We start from the raw sequence: 23260 nt of genomic DNA on the forward strand, positions 1-23260 counted from the left end.
TTATTTGGCTAAATCAGATAGTCCGACTTATTTCGGCAGTGTGCTTTATTTATACCATTTGTTACACATTGTCTCAGAGATGGGCCAACCATTCGGAAACATCCTCCTACAATAAGGTTTATGAATTTTACAGATTCCACATTTTTTTTAAAATTAGAAGATGTGCATGGAAAAATAAAAACTAAGAAATAATAAATTTTGAGAGATGTCAATTTAACATGTTCTATGTAGTTAAGAATTTTTATTAAATGAGAATTTTTAGTATTAAATGGTCTTCTCCATCCAGGATAACTGAATTAGAAACTCCTGTTCTCTCCTTTTGTACAACAGAAAGGAACAAATCCTTCATAAGCACCTTACATGACTAAGTTTATTTCTTCATTAAACAATGCCATGAGATAGGAACTATTATCTCCAGTTTACAAATGAGCAAGCTGAGGCTTAAGGAAGTTCAGGAACTTGCTCAAGGTCCTAAATAAGTAGCAGTTAGAATTCCAAAATACTGAATAAACAGTGGGGAAGAAAATGGATAAACAAAAAATTTGGCTCATGCTTATGCTATACTATATCCAAATCTAAGACAAACGTTTATACTGTGAAATGGTGGTATACTTTGTATCCCTAGGATCTTCATTCAGTGTAAGACTGTGCAAACAGAGGAGAGACAAATCTGATGGCTTAGTAAAGACCTAGCCTAGCTGATTTGGGTTAGTTTAGTAGAATGAGCTGATACCAGAGGATTGCGTCCAGGGTTTTCATCAGCACCTCCCACCATTTCCGTCGGAGACTAGGGGTTTTCCACTGTTGCATATTGCAGAGGTTCTCCCTGCCCCTTGGCTCCTATAAATATGTGACGTTTTCAAAGGGCAGGGCCCCCCTCCATGCGAAAGCAGCCCAGCTATGCTCATTTTAGCACCTGTTTCTGTGGAATAGTGAGGGATTGGGGGATCAAGTGTGCTCTGCTATTTCTCTAAGTTTTTACTCAACAAATATTATTTCATATTTATAGCAGGTAGTATGTGTACCCCTGTTCTCTTTGCACATCACTAGAATATCCTGCACAGTTTAAAACAAAGCTAATGGTAAGTAAATCTTTGTAAATTTCATATATCACTTCAGATGAGTAGCCTTTGAAGCTGACTGTTTGAAGCGTATTCTGTTATCATTCATTCTCATCTTAGCATTTTGTTTTCTGCTGGCTTACAACTGATAATCCCCCAAATGTGAACCCAGTCTACTCAGGGATCAGCTTCATCAAAATCAAACCAAAATTCAGAAGAAAATGTTATATACTAGTATTATTCAGCATGAATCTTCTATGTCAGAAAGAAATATCTTTCTGAAAGCAAAGGGAATCCCACAAGGAAATGAAAATAGGCCATTTCACACCAATGTATTTCTCCCTCCCTTTTCCTCACTCTACTGACATCTTTCCCTCTTCCTCTCCCTCCCATGACCCTTATTTCTCCTTGACTCTTTTTTCTCCAGTGAATACACTGTCTAAAAAAGTACAAGTGTACAATAAAAAATTATTTCCTAAAATCAATATAATAAAAGCTCATCTCAATGACATACATCTTGTGATATGATAAAATCTTTTTCTTATTTGTAAATTCATTCAAACTCCTTAGTGACTATGTCATTTTTCTTTTCCAAGACAAATATTCAATTTTCCAAAAATTCAGTATTTGGGTCTCTTATATAATTCCATGCTGATTTGTAAAGGGAGATTTAGAAAATACACAATTCATAATAGCGAAAAGCCTATCTCCTTTAATTCCAAAGGAAACTCAAGTAATTTTTTTTTCTCTCACTTTTTAAATACCCCAATATCATATTGGGGAAAAATGCTCAATTAATCCATAAAACATAAAACAATAATTTAAAATTAATGAACAAACCTGGTGCACTCATCTGTTACTATATTTTAATTATGTCCAAAGCCTCAAATTTCTGCCATTTATTACCAATATTATTTATTATCACGTAGTAATGTTTTAATCAGTTAAACAAAAGTTTTAAATATCAGTTTTGGAGAGGAAAGGCTTGTCATACATTGTTGGTGAAACTGGAATCTGAGGAAACCAGATTTTTTGTTGTTGCAATATTTACCAAATTTGAAATATATATACTAAGGTGCACAAAGGTATAAGTACACTAATGTGATTATAGCTCTCTTTGTAAGAACAAACATAATCACATAAGTCATTCTAAATAAGGCACTTGTTAAGTGCATTATTGTAATCCACATGATATAGATACTGCTGAAAGGATGTACTTATGTATATGTTGATTTGAATAAAAACCTTCAAGATACATTATTAAGTGAAAAGTATTAAATAAAAAAACTAGTATGATCACTTTCATGTGTTAAAATGTGTATATATGTACACTATACACATGGAAACTGTTCCTGGACTTACAGACTGCTGTTAATAGTGGGTCCCTTTGAGAAGAGGAACACAGAGGTGTGGGGTCGTGGGGAGGCTTTAACTTCTCATTACATACTTCTCTGAGCATTTATCATGTCTAATTATGTATATGTATATTTTTTGTATTTTTTTTAAGTTTCAGGAGGTTAGTGAAATTGTTGGTATTAAAATACACCAATAAATATAATTTGGCTAATATTAACTTGTGGCGGACATTAGTAAAACATTGCAATGTAAATCTAGAACTTACTACGTATTCTCTGTAAAAAGTAATTCTGATTCCTAGATCAAGTCTTAGAATTACTAACTAGAATCATCTATGCAGAATTCAAGAAAATTGTTTGGTTATAGGAAAGAATGAACAATTACTAATGTGTGTTTGCTCAGGCCACAGCAGCCAGGGCAATTCAATCAGGTCTATAAGATAGTGGAAAGAAGCAATCTCCTGTTCTCCATGCCATCATGGATATAGATGCCAAGCATCTTTCTCTTCTGGGCTTCTCTTTAGGCCCCCAGGGACTCTTGCCCAGGCACAGCAATCAATGGTCCCTTGGGCACACAGAGGTGTCCACTCTCCCCGTTTGATGCCCTGCTGCTCAATGTATGAATGTGTTGATTTATTATCATCGCAGCCTGGGTCCTGGCTAGATTTGCAGCACCCATACCATTCGTCTGTTATCTCCGTTACCTATTCATCTCTTAATGGGCATTTGAATTATTACCTGTGTTTTGGCTATTACAAATTAAACTGCTATGAACATTAATGAGAAGTCTTTGTATGGATATATACTTTTATTTGTCTTGTGTTAATATTTAGGAGTGAAATGTCTGGATTGTATGGCAGGCAAATGTTTAATTTTTTAAGAAACTGTCAAACTATTTTCAAACTGCTTGCACTGTTTTACATGTCTACTGGCAGTGAATAAGGGTTTCCAGTTCCTCCACAACCTTCCTTAGTAACAAGATGAGGTATGGTCATATTGATATGGACAGGCTTTTTAATTTTAGCCTTCTAAAAAGAGTGCAGTGGCAACTTCTATGGTTCCATATCTAATTTAAAAGTAAGTAAAAGAGAGCTTTTCTTCTCAATAGCTAGTAAATTTTCATAGAATTCAGGATACCAATAAACTAAACAGAACAAAATTACAAAAGATACGTACAGGATATTTACACATTTAAAAATATTTTCTTTTTCTTTGAAACCAGTTATAGGGGAAGAGTTGGAATACTTATTTTTAAAAAGTAATTTTTAGAGGTTACAATGTATGACATATTCAGTTAGAATCCAAGTGTTGTAGCAAATCAACCATTTTATTTGACTGTGTTTCCTAGTGAACACCAACCCAAAGCAAACCAAAACAAAATAAAAATTGTCCATAGTAGCTTTAAATGATTCAGTCTTGCAGGAAATTAGTGACTAATTTAGTACTAAAATTCACATTTCTTAACTTCTACACTAGTGTCACGCTACTTCTCATATATTGCCACATTGTACAAACTGTTAAATTTAATATACAGTTAGGAAATTTTGATTGTATAATGAAAGTACACAGATCTGTTGCCTAAAAAATGCTTATACATGTCTACACAATATGCAGCAGAGGGGACAAATCACTCTGTTGAGCTTGTAACCTGGATTTGTCTGATTGCAGTAAAGACTTTCATCTGTCAGACAAAAAAGGCTGCAAGAGGGCACTTTAGGAAGAATTGTGGAAAATAAAGTAGCAAATTGTATAGGAAGAAGAGGTAGAAAGAAAAGTAAGAATGAGCAAGAGTTGTAAAAACTCTTGTGCAGTTATGGGTCTTGTGGGGGAAAGCAATAAATAGCCATATGGTCAGAGAATTAGCTTTAATTAGCTTCTGTATCTCCATAGAGATACAGAAATGAGAGTCACAGAGATTATTTTAGATGCATAAATGGAGCAAAATGTAAAAATAAATCATAAAAATAAGAAGGCCAATGGAAAAGAATCTATCACTCACTAGATATTGAAATACTGGAGAGTGATGTTACAGAACATCGGAAAAGAGAAAATGTAAAACTTTCTATGACAAATGATAGGTGGTAAATGAAGAATAGTCCAAAGGAAATTTTTGAAGGACTAAACAAAATAATAAAAAAAATAGTGTTTTCGAAAGAGAATTGTGGAATGCAAGAGGGAAACCTGCAGGGAAATTGATTATCCGTGAACTGTTTGTATTTGTGACTTCTAATAATGGTAGATAATAAGAAAATAGACAGGGATGAATTTATATTTAACTTACAAAATATTATAAAACATATGAAATTTATATGAGAAGATATGTTATCATAATTATTGAATTGGGGAGGGGATACAATAGTTTTTATATTTTCCCCCAGAGTGGTGGTACCAAATTAATTAGCACCAATAGATGATGATTCATTGATATTATTTATAATAATAAACCAAGTTTTATAAAAACAAAACAAATGAATAGAAATAAACATAAGGCCCTGCACATCAAAAGACCAAATAATAGACATACAGGACAGTAGAAAAAGATTTACTAGCAACCTCCATGAAAAGGACATTAGTGTCACAGTGAGTGGATAATTGGAGATACTAACACATGTCACGGAATGGATCATTTTTATAATCACTTTTATTTGGGATCCAAATTAAAATTAAGAGGAAGCAGAAAATTTGAACAAAAGTGTTGACCTTTCTATATCACTGATTTTCAGGTTTTCCACTTATATGGAATTTAGTTTTAATAATGGTTTAGTTTATTTTTTAAATACTTTTTATTAAATTTATTGGGGTGACATTGGTTAGTAAAATTATATAGGTTTCAAGTGTACAATTCTATAATACATCATCTATATATTGCATTGTGTGTTCACCACCCAGAGTCAGTTCTCCTTCCATCACCATATATTTGACCCCCTTTACCCTCTTCTACCTCCCCGCCCCTTACCCTCTAGTAACAAGTAAACTGTTGTCTGTTTCTATGACATTTTGTTTGTCTTGTCCACTTGTTGCTTTTAGTTTCATATCCCACATATGAGTGAAATCATATCGTTCTCGACTTTTTTCTGTTTGACTTGTTTCGCTTAGCATGATAATCTCAAGATCCATTCATGTTGTTGTAAATGCCAGTATTTCATCTTTTCTTATGGCTAAGTAATATTCCATTGCATATACTCATATGTACCACATCTTCATTACCCAGTCATCTATCAAAGGACACTTTGGTTGTTTCCATGTCTTGGTCACTGTGAGTAATGTTTCAGTGAATATATCTTTACAGGAAAATGTTTTCAGATTTTTTGCGTAGATAACCAGCAGAGGGATTGCTGGATTGTATGGTTATTCAATTCTTAATTTTTTGAAAAACTTCCATATTGTTTTACATAGTGGCTGCACCAGTTTACATCCCACCAGCACTGTATGAGAGTTGCTTTTTCTCTACAACCTCTCCAACACTGTTATGCCTTGTCTTGTCGATAATAGCCATTACAACAGGTGCGAGGTAGTATTCCTTGTGGTTTTGATTTGTATTTCCCTAATAGCTAATGAAGTTGAGCAGTTTTTCATATATCTGTTGGCCATTTGTATGTCTTCCTGGCAGAAGTGTCTGTTCAGGTCCTCTACCCATTTTTCAATTGTTTGTTTTATTGTTGTTGAGTTATGTGTGTTCTTTGTATATTTTGGATAATAGCCCCTTATCAGAGGTGTTGTTTGCAAATATCTTCTCCCATCCTTTGTTTTGTTGACAGTTCTTTTTTTTTTTTTTGCTGTGTAGAAGTTTTTTAGTTTGATATATTCCTGTTTATTTTTGCTTTTACTTCTCTTGCCTTTGAGATCAAATTCATAAAATCGTCTCTGAACCTATGGTGCATAGGTTTAGTACCTATGTTTTCTTCTACACAATTATGCTAGAGGATCTACATATGCCATTGATAGATCATCCAAACAGAATATCAATAAAGACATATCAGCCTTAAAAGACACATCAGACCAAATGGACATAATCAACATTTACAGAGCCCTTCATCCCAGAAGACAAGACTCTACATTCTTTTTTAGTGGACATGGAACATTACCAAGGACGGACCATATGTTGGGATATAAAACTAGCCTCAAAAACTTTAAGAATATTGAAATCATAAAACATATTCTCCAACCAGAATTCTTTGATATTGGAGATCCAATGCAAAAAGAAAGTGAGAAAAACCAAAAATATATAGAGATTAAACAACATGCTACTAAAGAATGACTGGGTCAAAGAAGAAATAAGAGATTAAAAGATACATAGAAACAAATGAGAATGAAAATAAAATATATCAAAATTATTGGGATACTGCAAGAGCTGTAATAAGAGGGAAATTTATATTATTGTAGGCCTATCTCAAGAAACAAGAAAAATCCCAAATAACAAACCTAACATTATATCTTAAAGAACTAACAAAAGAACAAATGAAATCCAAATTCAGCAGAAGGAGGAAACAATAAAAATTAGAGCAGAATTAAATGAAATTGAAAACAAAAAGGCAATAGAAAAAAATTAATGCATTAAAGAGCTGGTTCTTTGAAAAGATTAATAAAATTGACAAACCCTTGGCTAGACTCACTAAGGAAAGAAGAGAAAAGACACAAATAAACAAAATTAGAAATGAAAGAGGAGAAGCTATTAGGTTGGTGCAAAAGTAATTGCGATTTTTGCAATTATTTTTAACCTTTTATACCTCAATTACTTTTGCACCAACCTAATACTACCAATACCACAGAAATATAAAGGATCATACAAGAATACTATGAAGGACTATCTGCCACTAAATTCAATAACCTAGAAGAAATGAACAAATTCTTAGAAATATATAATCTTATAGACTGAATCACAAAGAACTGCAAAAATCTAAATACGATGTTTCCCCGAAAATAAGATCTAGCTGGACAATCAGCTCTACTGCGTCTTTTGGAGCAAAAATTAATATAAGACCTGGTATTGTATTATATTAATTCTATTCTATTCTATTCTATTCTATTCTATTCTATTCTATTCTATTCTATTCTATTCTATTCTATTCTATTCTATCCTAAAGTCCCGATCTTATAGTAAAATAAGATCGGGTCTTATATTAATTTTTGCTCCAAAAGACGCATTAGACCTGATGGTCTGGCTAGGTCTTATTTTCAGGGAAACATGATAGGTACATTCTCAAACATCCCGCATGCTCAAAACATCCCACAATTAAGGCCTTCTTTGCTAAGAAGTCTGTGTGGGGACAGAGCCCCACAGAGCAGTTTCCAGGCTCTCGGCCTCACATGGAAAAGTGCTGGCTCAGGTAGTAAATGGCCATCAACTGTGATTGGATGGCCATCAGCTGTGGCTCGATGGCGATCGGCTGTAACCAGTGAGCCATTGGCCACTAATATAACGGCTGTGGTTACACTAGCAGAAAAATGGGGGCTAGCAAGAAGATGGTGGCTGGGCTAGCAAGAGCGGATTGCAGAGAGGCGGATGCCGCCAGCGAGAATATAGTAGGATGACTTCCCCATCTATAGCTCCGTGGGTGTTGCTTTTTTGCCTGACCATATCCTGAGTTCTTATGCGGGGAGCAGGAGCAGAGACCCCGTAGGCCACCCTGCAAAACAAATGGCGCAGTGAGCAGGGTCCCCCTCATGACAGTCTGTCATTTATGTTTTTGTACGGATATTTCACCAAGTCATCTTTCTTTCCAGGAAGTCTCTCAGTAAAAGGGAGAGAACAGAATGCAGGCCTCATGTTATCTCTTTCCTTCCCAGCCACCAAGAGAAAAATTACTTGTTTTTGTTTCTTTTATGAGCATTTTTTTTATCATTTCAAAAAATATATTTGACGCAAACAATACAAGTAAGCAAAGTAATAGAATATTTAAATCAATGCAATTCCTCAGAGATTACCATTAATAGGTTACTGTGTATCTTTCCATTTTTTAAAATAAATGCATGGTAGTAATGAAATGATTACAGGCTAATGGTTCTTGCGACATTAATTACAAATGAAAACATGGAATAGATTTCTAGAATGGACACTTGTGGGGAGCTCCTCAAACCTTCTTCCTAGCAAACCAATCATAACAGAAAAGAAATTTTTAATGATTTTTACTAAGTCTCCAGAAATTCTCCTAAGGGCATGCAGCCCTTAGAGAGCCCTGAGAGAAATATTACTTCTAGAAAATCTACTACATTTCAGAAAGAACAACAAAAATTGGTGGCATTTCCCCTCACCCTCAGCAAGGGCCTTAGTCCAAACTAAAATAGCCAAGAATATAGGCTCCCACTTCCCTTACCTCTCAGTCTGGGGCTATAGTAGCTCCCCAGGAAGAGCAGGCCACCAGCCTTTCTCATCCCCTAGCTTCAGGTTGCAGAAGCTCTATTCTAGGCAAGCACAGCTGAGGGGTCCAGGGCTACCTTCCATAACCCTCAACTCAGGACAGAAGCTCTATACCAGGTGTCGTGCGGGGTGTCAGGCAGGGTCTCTGGTCCCGCTCCCCACATAAGAACGCAGGACATGGCTAGGCCAAAAAGGAACACCCACGGAGCCATAGGTAGGGGAGTCATACCACTATGGTCTCACTGGAGGCTGGGTTTACACGACGTGCGACCTGCTGTCCGCTTTGCTGCCAACCGACTGACTCTCCTCCACTCTCCTCCACTCTCTTTCAGTCTCCTCCTCTCTCCTCCTCTCTCCTCTACTTCCCTCCGTAGCCGCGGCAGTTATATTAGTGGCCAATGGCTCAATGGTTACAGCTGACGGCCAACCAGCCACAGTTGATGGCCATCTACTACCTGAGCCAGCACCTTTCCACATGAGGCCGAGAGCCTGGAAACCGCTTTCTGGGGCTCTGTCCCGACACCAGGCACAACAGGTTGACAATACTGGAGCCCAAATCCCCTTCATCCCAACTTACTTGTGAGCAGAGATTCCGTGTCAGGAGAGACAAGCTGAGAAGACCACAGGCTACACCCACACTCAGCACATTGCTTCTCAAACAAAGGTGTCATTTGAGAGAAGTGTACTGACGTTCCTGCCTCAAGCTCTAGAGCAGTGGCACAGAGGTTTTGCCCAGCAGGAGAGACGCTGTAGAACAGAGAGCGCTTTGAATCCTTCTCAGAGGAATGATTTTATTTAGAACAGGTGTGGGGAAGTTTAAGCCTGAGGGCACTGTTTAAAACAGTGGCGATTCTGGTGGTAAGCAATTAAGGAGGCTGGTAGCTTTAAAAGAGTAGTTAAATTGTAGACCAGTAGAAGTTGAACAGGAAGAACTAAAGGGAAAGATGGCTAAGAACAAACTTCCCAGGGTCAAAACATGACTCAAAGACTGGCCTCAAAGACTTTTCCTCGTGCAAAGGAGCCCAAAGTTAATTAGAAAAGACAGTAGGGCAATTTATGTCCCAGGGTATAAAAATGAGAGAGCACCGATTGCAGGGTTGGGGAATACTAGCCAAAGGGACCTCTGGGACTAGATTAAGGGATAACATGAAGCATTCCAACATTCACATTATAGAGGTACCAGAAGGAGAAGAGAGAGAGCAAGGAATTGAAAACCTATTGGAAGAAATAAAGACTGAAAACTTTCCTAACCTGGTGAAGGAAACAGACATACAAGTCCAGGAAGTGCAGTGAGTCCCAAACAAGATGAACTCAAACAGGCCCACACCAAGACACATCATAATTAAAATGGCAAAGGTTAAAGACAAACAGAGAATCCTAAAAGCAGCAAGAGAAAGGCAACTACTGTGTTTCCCTGAAAATAAGACCTAGCCAGACAATCAGCTCTAATGTGTCTTTTGGAGCAAAAATTAATATAATACCCAGTATTATATTATATTATATTATATTATATTATATTATATTATATTATATTATATTAACCCGGTATTATATTATGTTATATTATATTATAGCCAGTCTTATATTAATTTTTGCTCCAAAAGACACATTAGAGTTGATTGTCCGGCTAGGTCTTATTTTCGGGGAAACACGGTAGACTGATCAACAGTAAGGAAATTGAAACAATCATGCAAAACCTCCCCAAAAGCAAAAGTCCAAGACCAGATGGCTTCACTAGTAAATTCTACCAAATATTTAAAGACTATTTAATACCAGTCCTCCTCAAACTCTTCCAAAAATTGAAGAAGAGGCAATACTTACTAACTCATTTTATGAGGCCAACATTACCCTGATACCAAAACCTGGTAAGGATAACACAATAAAAGAAAACTACAGACCAATATCTCTGATGAATACACGTGCAAAAATCCTAAACAAAATACTAGTAAATTGAATATAACAATACATCAAAAACATTATACATCACAATCAAGTGGGGTTCATTCAGGGGCACAAGGATGGTTCAACATAAGCAAATTGATCAGTGTGATACATCACATAAAATAAAGAATAAAAATCATATGATCATATCTGCAGATGCAAAAATAGCATTTGACAAGATACAACACCCATTTATAATTAAAACGCTTAATAAAATGGGTGTAGAAGGAAAGTACTTCAACATAATAAAGGCCATATACAGCAAACCCTCAGCAAATATCATATTTAATGGTGAAAACCTGAAAGCTTTCCCTCTACAATCAGGAAGAAGACAAGGATACCCCTTCTCACTGTTGTTATTTGAAATAGTATTGGAAGTCCCACCCAGAGCAATCAGGCAAGATAAAGAAATAAAGGGCATCCAAATTGGGAATGAAGAAATCAAACTGTCACATTTTGCAAATGCCATGATTCTTTATACAGAAAATCTTGAAGACTCCACCAAGAAAACTATCGGAAACAATAAACAAATACAATAAAGTTGCAGGATACAAAAATCAATGTACAAAAATTCATTGTGTTCCTATATACTAACAATGAAATTTCAGAAATAGAAGTGGAAAAAAAATTCCTTTTGCAATCACAACAAAAAGAACACAATACCTAGGAATAAACTTAGCAAGGGATGTGAAGGACCTATACACTGAAAGATACAGACATTACTAAAAGAAATTGAAGAAGATACAAAGAAATAGAATGATATTCTGTGTTCATGGATTGGAAGAATCAACACAGATAAAATGCCTCTATTACCCAAAGCAATATACAGATTTAATGAAATTGCCATAAAATCCCAATGGCATTTTTCAAAGAAATAGAGCGAAAAATCATCAGATTGTATGGAATCAGAAAAGACCCCGAAAAGCCAAAGCAATCCTGAGAAAAAAAGAAAAAAAGCCAGAGGTATCACACTTTCTGACTTCAATTTATACTACCAAATGACAATAATTAAAACATCATGGTATTGGCAGAAAAAACAGAAACATAGACCAATGGAATAGGATGGAGAACCCAGAAATAAACCCACATGTATATGGGCAGATAATTTTTGACAACGAGCCCAAAATATTCAAAGGTAAAAAGAAAGCCCCTTCAATAAATGGTGCTGGGATAACAGGAAAGCCACGTGCAAAAGAATGAGACTGGACTGCTGTCTGTCACCATGTACCAAAATTAATTCAAAATGGATCAAGGACCAAAACATAAGACCAGAAACAATAATGGTTTAGTTTAGATTCAAGTTGGGTCGTGCTTTCTTAGTACCAGTTGGAGTCACATGGGTGTTTTTCTAATATCAATCCAAAAATTGCCTAAAAAATGCACATATATCACTAAATCATAAGAAGATTTAGTATTGGCCACTACCTTCGATTTATTGGCATAGCTATTCATTCACTCCTTCAAATTGTCAGGAATGTGATAGTGTATTCACCTTTGATGCAAGCAGAGAACTGAGTTTGTGGCTGTTTGGTACTGGTCCATCTCCATCACAAAGCACAGATTCTCTCATTCCTTTTTGACTTTGTCTCATCCTTGTAATTAAGACTCCTTTGATTTTGTTTGGCAACTCACCATCTGCAGAGAAGGAGAGCAAGCCCAGAAAACTGGCACCCTCAATTTCACAGGGTCCTTGATTAAACTCTGTTTAATTCTGAGAAACTTAATCTGACTCTGGGTGTCTGCTCTGCACTCGCTCCTCTTGTGGGTTCCTCCAATAGCTGGAAGGTGTTTGGCTGTGGCAGCTCTCCACAATGGCCCGCTGTGGAGGAGCGGTGTGTGCGTATTAGCAGCTCTGTTTAGCATAGTCCTGAGTGTATGGCTATATTGATTTGTTTTTAAAACCTTCCAAATTTGTACAAAGCAGACTGCTTATTTTGTGCCAAAAGACTAGATTAGCTAATTTGCGATAATGCTGAATTCAATCCTTGAATATATTTCTCCATAATTCTCACACCATCGTGTACTAATTACTTATCTAGTGCACTCACTACAATCCCCTAAAATACAACAGAAAGTTCAATCCAGAGAAAGGCCAGAGGGCATACTCAATTCATTCATCAGTCATTTTATGCCATTTCAGGTTTACCAAATGCTAAACATTTTAACTTTGTTAACTAGCCAATGCAGAAATACAATTTAAAATAAAATTAAAATACAAATTAAAATAAATTATAGTATTAGAAACGGTACTCTCTGGAAAATTTAAAGCTCTGATAGTCAAAATAGTTTTGAGAACTAGTTAAGTACTGAGCTTCTCATTTTGTTGTTAGAGTGTTTCGTCCAAGAAAGTTCATCTGGGGTTAGGGGTACATAGATTTTTTAAAAAACAATGCAGACTTTTCCCTTTGATTTATATCCCTTGAGTGAATCGATCCACCAGAGCTATTATATATCTTCCTTTCCCATTTCTTTTCATCAAGGCCTTCCATTAGTGGGTGGAGGAAAGATGAGACTCTTCTAGTCATGACATTTCAGAATAGAAAGGCTTTGGAGAGCTTCCAATCCAATATTTCTCACCTTCTGGTTTTTTTTGTTTTTTGTTTTTGTTTTTTTAATTTGCTAAACCCTTCATAATAACATGAAATCTGGTGAAAATTGTAGAAATTTCTCATTAACCTAAACTTTTGGTATGGATTATATAGTTTATAAGCCAAATGTTGTATTTCAAATCAGTATAGTATTAAATTCTATAAAGTTAATTTAATATAATTCCAAACATATTCAAAACAAATAAAATTATATTGTCTCTTCCATTTGTTAATTTACATTAAACTAGTATGGGGGAAAAAGCATTTTTGATGACAAAGAAAAATAAAAGGCTATATTTTATATTTTGTGTGCCTTAAGTAAACACATTTTTATCAAAATAGATAAAAACTGCTTTCATATCTTCGTGTTTAGAATTCTTCAACAATTTTTAAAAATGTAACATCCATATGTTATTTTAGGTAATGAAATAATAGAGACCATGCTAAGCATTTGTTGCAAGCATTTCTCTTCTAATAACATATTACCAATGTGAATCGTTTTGAAATCTAATTTTTAATTTTATTTCTAATGTATTTATTTCTTATAAGTGAAAACTTTACCAGAATAGAAAGTTGGTATGTATATTTTTATAGATTAAAGTCATCTTGAAGTGCCATATAGAAATTTGCTAAGATGAATTCAACTCATGGATCTGGCAAAGACTATCTTGACATGAGTCTCCAGCAGAATCTCTCTCCTACATTTTCCCCTAACTGCTTGCTTTTCAATACCAGAGTTCCTTATGCTGCCTTCTTTAAATTGTTATTTATTTGCATTATGAAAATATATGACTAAAAGCAAAAATTTCAATTATATAGATTTAAAAATCAAAGTGGAAAGATAGGAGACATTCATGACAGTAGTAGTTTCTGTGAGCAGTGGCTGAGATAAAGTGGCTGGGGGTAAAGGGACCTCTTGGTGATAATATTTTATTTCAAATTTTTAAAGAAATTCAAGCAAATAGTACAATATCTTGGCTATTGTCAATTCTGAGAGGTATGTAAAAATCTCTGAAAAAAATCTTATGTGTATTTGGTTTACTTTGAAAATGTACCCGATAGCTTTCTGTCACTACTAACTAGAAGAAAATAGTCATGTTACTTAACAATTCTGTGTTTCAATGTATTGTTCTGTTTTATAGGATGATTGTAAAGATTAAATGAGGTAATGTTTGGAAAGTGCCTAGCACAGTGCCTGGCCCAAGTAACAAATCAAAATATCAGTTCCTTCCTCCTGTTCCTATTTCCTTCCTTCACTATTACGTTTACGAAATTTTTGAAATCTCTATGGCTTTTTTAATCCTAATTTCTTTATAAGGCTTTTGATCTCTTCATTACTAATCCTCAGCTCATTCCAGGTGGGTGCTCATTATCTTCCATCCATCACTTGACCAGCTCTTCTCACTGAACGTTCCAACGATAACTGCAAAACTCACTTTGCCAGACATAGTCCAGTGTACCAGAGTACTTTGAAGACTAGTGTGGGTTTTTTGGTCCCATAATAAAATAAGAAACTGTAATTCAGAAGTTGATTTTTATGTGTTCCAAATCAACAATTTTTCAAATGTCCAGCCACTTATCGTGGCTTTTTCTCTTCTCTACAACAGAGAGTATTGGTAATTGGGAAACTGAAACAGGAAAGTATAAAAATGCTAAGGGAATAAGGGGATCTTTAATCAGAAAGTCAATGTAACATGAGGATGATTTCTTTCTACTATTAAAATGCATGTATTGTGTAATTACTTAAACATAAACCAGTATACTTTAATCTGTATACATTTTTATTAAAATTATATTTAACAGTATACAAAAAGATCTGTCTATAGTACAGATTACTAGAAAGAAATAGTCTTATGTTTCATTGGTGGTCTCAGAAAAGCTATTTTTCCATCTCTCATATTTGTGAATTTTCAAAATTTCTATAATTGAGCATGTGTTACTTTGTATAAGAAAATTTGGGTGAATATTTACAACAAGCAAGTTGGTAGTTAGTATCTTATATGACCTGGACTTAAGCATCTTTGTGCTCACTATAAGATGAGGTGTCACTCTGGAAAAATAGTGGGGGTAGTTGGTACATTGAATAGAGATGAACTTTTGTGCTACTGGCAGCAGTTTTGGTAGAGACTCCCCAGAAAACTAAGAGGCATGCAGTGATGATTCTTAGAACAAGCAATCAAGGTTATTTCAGTAAGCAGCTATTTCACAAACACCTCCAGGGGTGCCTTTGAAGGTTGAAGGATGTTGATCAAAGCAAAGCCTCTTGTGAGATTTCAGAGATATTTCAGCAGCACATTAAAACAAAACAAGGGAACTAACATCAGCTTAACTCCCTACGCTGATGTGGTTTGTCCTATTGCCACCAAGTCACCAAGCCTCTGACATTACGTATACACAAGGATTTAGATGACAATGAATTGCTGTTGCCATAGCAAAAACAGCATAATATCTATTAGTGTATACCCCATGGTCTACAACTATTTAGGAAAGAAAGCACCATGCTTAGTAGGATTAACATCTCTTTTATGGTGCAAAATGGAATTTACAATCACCTATATGGGTGCCTTTTAAGCTTTGCCTTTCCCCAAGGAAAGGCAAAAGACAGGTAGTACAGTGGCACTACAGAATTAATTCTGCTCTGCATCAGTTTTGTACACAGCGACAAGCAGGAGACCCCCAATTTCTCATCCCTGTCTTGGGCTCCTAAAGAAAACAGATCACTCTGTATTAACTGGTAGGACTCAACAAAGCTGAAAGACATTGATTTTGGAAAGCAAATTCTTCAAAATTTTTAATGAACAGCTTTGCAAGGGTAAAAAACATTTGCCAATCCATATTCTATTAGAAATATTTAAAGTATTAAGAAATTCTATAAAGTGTCTGGTATATGTACACACTACAAAGTTCTATCAAAGTCATAGCATTCCAAAACAGAATATATTTGAAGAACAAACAGTTGGAAACTTTAATGAGCTATTTCAAAACTCATACAATAGATTGTTTCTTTAAAAATTTTAATATCTGTTACCACTTCCCTCACCATATAATTGTTTTCCTGAACAAAAAGATTAACTCAAATCTTTACAAAAAGATGAAAATACTGGTTGCCCTATTTTTATGGACATACATAGCATACTTACATAAGACAAGGGAAAGGGAGAACTATATCTACACTCTCTCTCTCTCTCTCTCTCTCTCTCTCTCTCTCTCTCTCTCTCTCTCTCTCTCTCTCTCTCTCACACACACACACAGACACACACACACACACACATACACACACACAAACGTATCTGGTATACGTTTACCAGATAACTCTGATTCAGCCCTCTTTCCTTTCCCCTTCTTTATTCTTCAACATATGAGAGCAGAATCAGAAGGCCAAAATAGCTTGGTTTCAGGAGTTCTTTTACATAATCCTCAAGTAATATTGGACATTGTCTCAACCATCAATAAGGTAACCTAGAGTTTGAACCTGAGGGGAGCATGAGAGTATAGCTGCATCATGTTACACCTCATGCCCTAGAATTAGGTGAGATTGTCCATGTGATTTAGTGAAATCCAGTCTCTGTTAACTGGATAGAGGAAAGAAGATACACAAAGTAGAAGAAATTAACAAAAACCTGGGTGGTCTTTATTAATAGTGTACACACTAATGGGAGAAACTGCATTAAAGTTTGAGTTTTCCTTAGTGTTCATGTCTGGTAAACACTACACATTGATATTTTCTGATTGAGATTGCAAAATCTAAGATGCTTCATGATTTGGCCTCAACCTATGAAAGCATCACGCTCAACTTGTTATGCTTTTCCTATAGTGATCCATATGTTGTCTCAAATCTGCCCTTGTACTTTCTTGCTTCTGACCCTTTGCCTATAACTTCATGTTCACTCCACCTGGAATACCGTGGTAGTTCCATCTCTGCCTGGAGATTTGGAGCAATTTCCAATGTCTCCAATGAAAAGAGCAAAATGTGGAAATTATTTCAATCTGTCTTGTTAATGGACCTTGATCATGCCATTATCATTGCACTTAATGCAGACTCATTTTTCTTAAATTGAGTTCTCTACGTCTTTAAACTGTAAACTTCTTGAGGACCAAGACTATTTATTATTAGAAGTATTAAGAGAATGAATCCTGGGGTTATGTAAACCAGAGATAATATCTAGTCTTTGCAACATAGAGGCTATTTGGAGCAAAATTCTTTAAACTCTATGAGCTTCGGTTTCCTAATTTGTATCCCAGGGATATACCTGATATGGGTATGGTGAAGTCTATACCTGGTGGTGGGTTTAAAGCCCTTGATACGGTGGCTGGCATGTATCAAAAAATAAATACAGCTATTACAGTCTATTACAGTGCAGGGTTAAGCTCATACTAAATTCTCAGTTAAAATGTATTAATTACAGTTCTGGTCAAGATGAAAAAGAAGGTAAAGGATGTGCTTGTCTTCTCTAACAATCACATCAGAATTACAACTAAACTACGTAAAAACTATCACTGTGAATTGCCTGAAGTGTAGATGAAAAGAAATTCTATAATGAAGGATATACAGAAGAAGCCATGTTGAGATTGGTAGGAGGGGTAGAGATACAGGCAGGCTGGTTCCACACCCAGGTGTGGGGGTTAATAATTAGGAGGAATATATTTTGGCCACGGAGGAACCCCCTGAGGAACAATGGGTCCTAGCACCACATCAGGCTCCCCAGTCCAGAGGTTCAGTGCTGAGGAGAGAAGTCCCCACAAATTCTGGCTGTAAAAACCAGTGGAGAGTGTGGCTGAGTGAAATGGAGGGCTGATGAAGTCCCAAGCATTCCTCTTAAAGGGCCCACACACTGACTTACCAATGGACTTACTCACTTTTAGCTCCAGTGCTGGAGCAGCAGCTTCAAAGGTGCCAGGAACATACAGAGAGGAACTGAATTGTCTGGCTCGGGCAGTTTTCTCTCAGATAGAAGTGATAGCAGAAGTCATTGGTCCTTTGTTGAGCTCACGCTGACCCGGTTTGCAGACCAGGTAGGTGCCAAATCTTAGTCTCTATCAGCCTGGCTAGCACCATTTGCCTTACCCTGGTGATTCCCTGAGACTCCCACCCCACCCAACTTGCTGGCCTACCCAAGTCACTTTCGGTGGCTTTTCCATACAAATGGCCTATCTTGGTTTAAGCTCTGGACTTTCCTAAAATCTCTCAAAGATTCACAAACCCAAAACAAGCAGCACGTGGCCTCAACATGTCTAGTACCTCTTGCTAAGCAGCCCCAAGCTTGGCACTAGTGGCAGCCAGCGTTGGTGCACAGTTTAGTCTCTCCCAGGCACCTCCAAGCCCAGCACAAGTAGCTACCATCTACAGATCACTTTGTAGATCATACCAAGTGGACTTGGGAAGGGCATAGGCAGTGGCTGACCTTGGTCTGCTATCGTGTTTCCCCAAAAATAAGACCTAGCTGGAGAATCAGCTCTAATGTGTCTTTTGAAGGAAAAATTAATATGAGACCCAGTCTTATTTTACTATAAGACCCAGTCTTATATAATGTAATATAAAACCCAGTCATGCCGTATTTCCCCCAAAATAAGACCCAGCCAGACAATCAGTTGTAATGTGTCATATTTGCTCCAAAAGATGTATTAGAGCCGATTGTCTGGCTAGGTCTTATTTTCAGGGAAATACGGTACCCAGTCCCTCCTAAGAGGCCCCAGAAGCAACACACCTTGTGACCAGCTTCAGACCACACCAGAGCACCAGCCCAAAACCTCCATAAAATATAAACCCAAAGGGCAGACTGGGCAGGAACCAGAGGCCTGCTAAAGCAAATCCTGCTCTATAGAGTCAGCTCCTGCATAACAGCTCCACCTATATAGTCACAGCCAGTCTTCACAATCAATCAGCCCAAGGGTCAATCCCTCCCACTGACATGCAAACAGAAACCAAGGCTCAATTACAACAGGAGGGCACACACAAGGGACACACCTGCAGCATCCAGCTCAAGTGACCAAGGAGACTGCCCCACAGGACACCTACTATATAAGGCAAGTCTAATAAGACTGCGAGACATAGCAGCTCCACCTAATACATAGAAACAAACACAAAGAGGCAGCAAAATTGGGGAAACAAAGAAACATGTCCCGAATGAAAGAATAAAACAAAGCTCCAGAAAAAGAAATAAAGAAAATGGAGTCAAGCAATCTACCAGATGCAGAATTTGAAACACTAGTTATAAGAATGCTCAATGAGCTCAGTGAGAACTTCAACAAAGAGGTAGGAAAGATAAAATGAAGATAGGATACATAAAAAAAGAACCAGTTAGAAATGAAGAATACATTAGCTGAAATAAAGAATACATTAGGGGGAATCAACAGTAGATTAGATAAAGCAGAGAATTGAATCAGTGATTTGGAAGACGAGGTAACCAAAAACACTCAGTCAGAACAGCAAAATGGAAAAAAGAATCCAAAAAAAATGAGACTAGTTTAAGGGACCTCTGGGACAACATCAAGCCTTCCAACATTCACATTATAGCGCTACCAGAAGGAGAAGAGAGAGAGCAAGGAATTGAAAACTTATTTGAAGAAATAAAGACTGAAAACTTTCCTAACCTGGTGAAGGATTTAGACATACAAGTCCAGGAAGTGTAGAGAGTCCCAAACAAGATGAACCTAAACAGGCTCACACCAAGACACACCATAAGGAAAATGCCAAAGCTTAAAGATAAAGACAGAATCTTAAAAACAGCAAGAGAAAAGCAGTTAGTTACCTACAAGGGAGCTCCCGTAAGACTATCAGCTGATTTCTCGACAGAAACTTTTCAGGCAACAAGGGATTGGCATAAAATATTCAAAGTGATGAAAAGCAGGCACCTGTAACCAAGATTATTCTACCTACAGTGTTTCCTGGAAAATAAGACCAGGTCTTTTATTAATTCGTGCTCCAAAATACGCATTAGGGCTTATGTACATGGGATGTCATCCTGAAAAATCATGCTAGGGCTTATTTTCCAGTTAGGTCTTATTTTTGGGGAAACACGGTAGCAAAGCAATCATTTAGAATCGAATGACAGATAAAGAGCTTCCCAGACAAGAAAAAAGCTGGAAGAGTTCATCACCACTAAACCAGTAATACAAAAAATGTTAAAGGGACTTCTTTAAGAAGAAGAAAAAAGATAAAAAATATGGATAATAAAATGGCAATAAGTTTATATCTATCAACAATTATTTTTAATGTAAATGGATTAAATGCTCCAAACAAGACATAGGGCGGCTGAATAGATAAGAAAACAAAATCCTTACATATGCTGCCTACAAGAGATTCACTTCAGATCAAAAGACATACACAGACTAAAAGTAAAGGAATGGAAAAAGTGTTTCATGAAAATGAAAACAAACAAAAAAGTTTGGGTCACAACACCTATACCAGATAAAATCATCTTTAAAACAAAGGCTGTAAACAAGACCCAAAGAAGGACCCAGTAATCCTACTGCTGGGTATTTATCTGAAGAAACCTACAACACTAATTCCAAGGGACATGTGCATCCATCCATATGTTCATTGCAACATTATTTACAATGGTCAAGATAAGGAGGCAACCTAAGTATCCATCAATGAATGAAGGGATAAAGAGTCGGTCATACATATATACAATGGAATACTACTCAGCCATAAAATAGAATGATGGACCTAGAGCGTTCTGTGCTGAGTGGAGCAAGTCAAAGAAGGACTAATGCCATATGATTTCACTTATATGTGGGATCTAAAGAACAAAATAAATGTACAAACAAACTCATAGATACAGAGACCATTTTGATGGTTGCCTGACGGCAGGGGGTTTGGGGACAGGGTGGAAAATGTGAAGGGATTAAGGACTACAAATTGGTAGTTACAAAATAGTCATGGGGATGTAAAGTACAGCATAAGGAACATAGTTGATAATATTGTAGTAACTATGTATGGTGTCACATGGGTACTAGATTTATCAGGGTGATCACTTTGTAAGTTTTATAAATGTCTAATGTCTAATCACTATATTGTATACCTAAAACTAATGCAGTATCATTTGTCAACTGTAATTGGAAAATAAAAAAATTAAAAATATATTAATTACTTAATGAATGAATGAATAAAAATGTCTTCTTTTTAACATTATTGGAGCTTCTTACTAGTTTAGTTTTTTTAAACAATTATGAGAACTAAGGGGGAAGTAACCAAGAAAGTTTTGTGTCCAACAAATAAATCTGTGGAAACATCAACAAACCCATTCAGGAGCACTGTAATTGGTGAGCTGGGTGAATTTTCTCCTTGAGGCAGTTCCTTGGAAGAACAAGAAAATGCAAAGATATGCAAAGAGTATCATCCAGCTGAGACCAGCCTATTAGTGTTCTCATGGACTCTACCAGGGAGCCCACCTGCTAAAGCTGAGTTTGGGAACCCTCCGGGACTCAGGGGGCCTCAGATGTGCAATAACAGCCAGGGTACACAGCAAATCAGGTCATCAGCTTGGGGCAGCCTCTCATTCAACCAGCCTGTCTTTGACTGGGCTGTGGTGCCACACATATGAGAAGGGAAAATCTTGGCTTCGTATACTAAGACAAAAGATTTACTTATGCCCTGTGAAAGTTCATCTTTATAATAATGCAAGGAATGTGGAACAGAAATTGTATATCCAAAGTAACAGGATTTGCCCACATGTAAAGGAAAATGCTTGAAAATATTCTTGTTTATTACTCTAAAGTATTCAAAGTTAAGTTATTCTACTATAACTAAAATAAGTACCCATAGTATTTCTTGAGCTGGACATGGTGCTCCACTATTTAAATTGGATAATATAATCCCCCTCTTAATTTATAGTCAAGAAAACAAAATAATTGAGCCTGAAAATGAAATGCAAATGTCCATTGAAAACTCCCTCCCTCCCTGTTGAGATTTATAAAAGACTATGTGAACCACAGCTCCATAGCATGGAAATCCAAAGCCGGATGCAAGATTTCTGAGATTACCCTGGGATTATAATCTGCTGTTTACTTCTATTTCTGGGCACTTGCTTTTTTTTTTTGTTTTTGTTTTGTTTTCCTTCAGTTTTTTGCCCCTTGTGGAATTTCTATTCTGTATATTAACCCAGATGTGGTACTCTGTTCCCTTGCTGTTTTCTGTAAGACTGTGATTTTAGGTTTACTGTTGATTTGGGGGGGTCATGAGAGGGGGCTACAATATGCACTGATCAGCAAAAAAATGTAACATTTTATATTAAACATTCCTCTTCTTAAAAATCCATTCAGTCATTCTGCCAACAAAAGCAGAGCTGGGGTTTCATTATCCTCCAGCTTTTGTCCATCTCTCTAGTTCCTTACTCTTCCTGCTTCATTTTTTCTCCTTTTTCTAGAAAAAATAAACAAACAAAAAACTACAACAAGAAACACCTAAAATAATTCTTCTTTATCAGATAAAGTCAGCATTTTATGGTGGTTGAGGCATGAACTGTGGATTAAAGGCTTCCTGGTTCGAATCCCAGCATTGCCACTTGCAGTGGCGTGACCTTGGATATGTCTCTTAACCTCTATCCCTAAATACACCTCATCTATAAAATGGAGAAGAACAGGATTCATGCCTCATAAAAGTAGTTACAAAGATTAAATAAAGTAATATGTTTAAGCACTTAGAACAGTTATTGAAACAGAGTAAGCAATGAAACTGTTTACTAAAAAATGACTCCTATGTTCTTGCGTGAGTCCAAGCAACCTCGGCCCCTTATCTTCAATCTCCAGTGCCTTATCAATAAATTTCCAGCAAAACACCTTTTTCTTCCTAAAAGGAATTTTGGTGCCAGATGTTCCGAGAACACAGGTTTCATGTTATTAGAAATGTTTTCAATTTAGAAATTATTTGTAAAACATTGGTATTTGCTATTGTTTTCTTCTCTCAATGCTAAAATACTACAAAGAACAGAGTTACTGATAAGCTAGATCCCAACC

The sequence above is a fragment of the Rhinolophus ferrumequinum genome, chromosome 12, assembly GCF_004115265.2.
Source record: "Rhinolophus ferrumequinum isolate MPI-CBG mRhiFer1 chromosome 12, mRhiFer1_v1.p, whole genome shotgun sequence".
NCBI classification, from domain to species: domain Eukaryota; kingdom Metazoa; phylum Chordata; class Mammalia; order Chiroptera; family Rhinolophidae; genus Rhinolophus; species Rhinolophus ferrumequinum.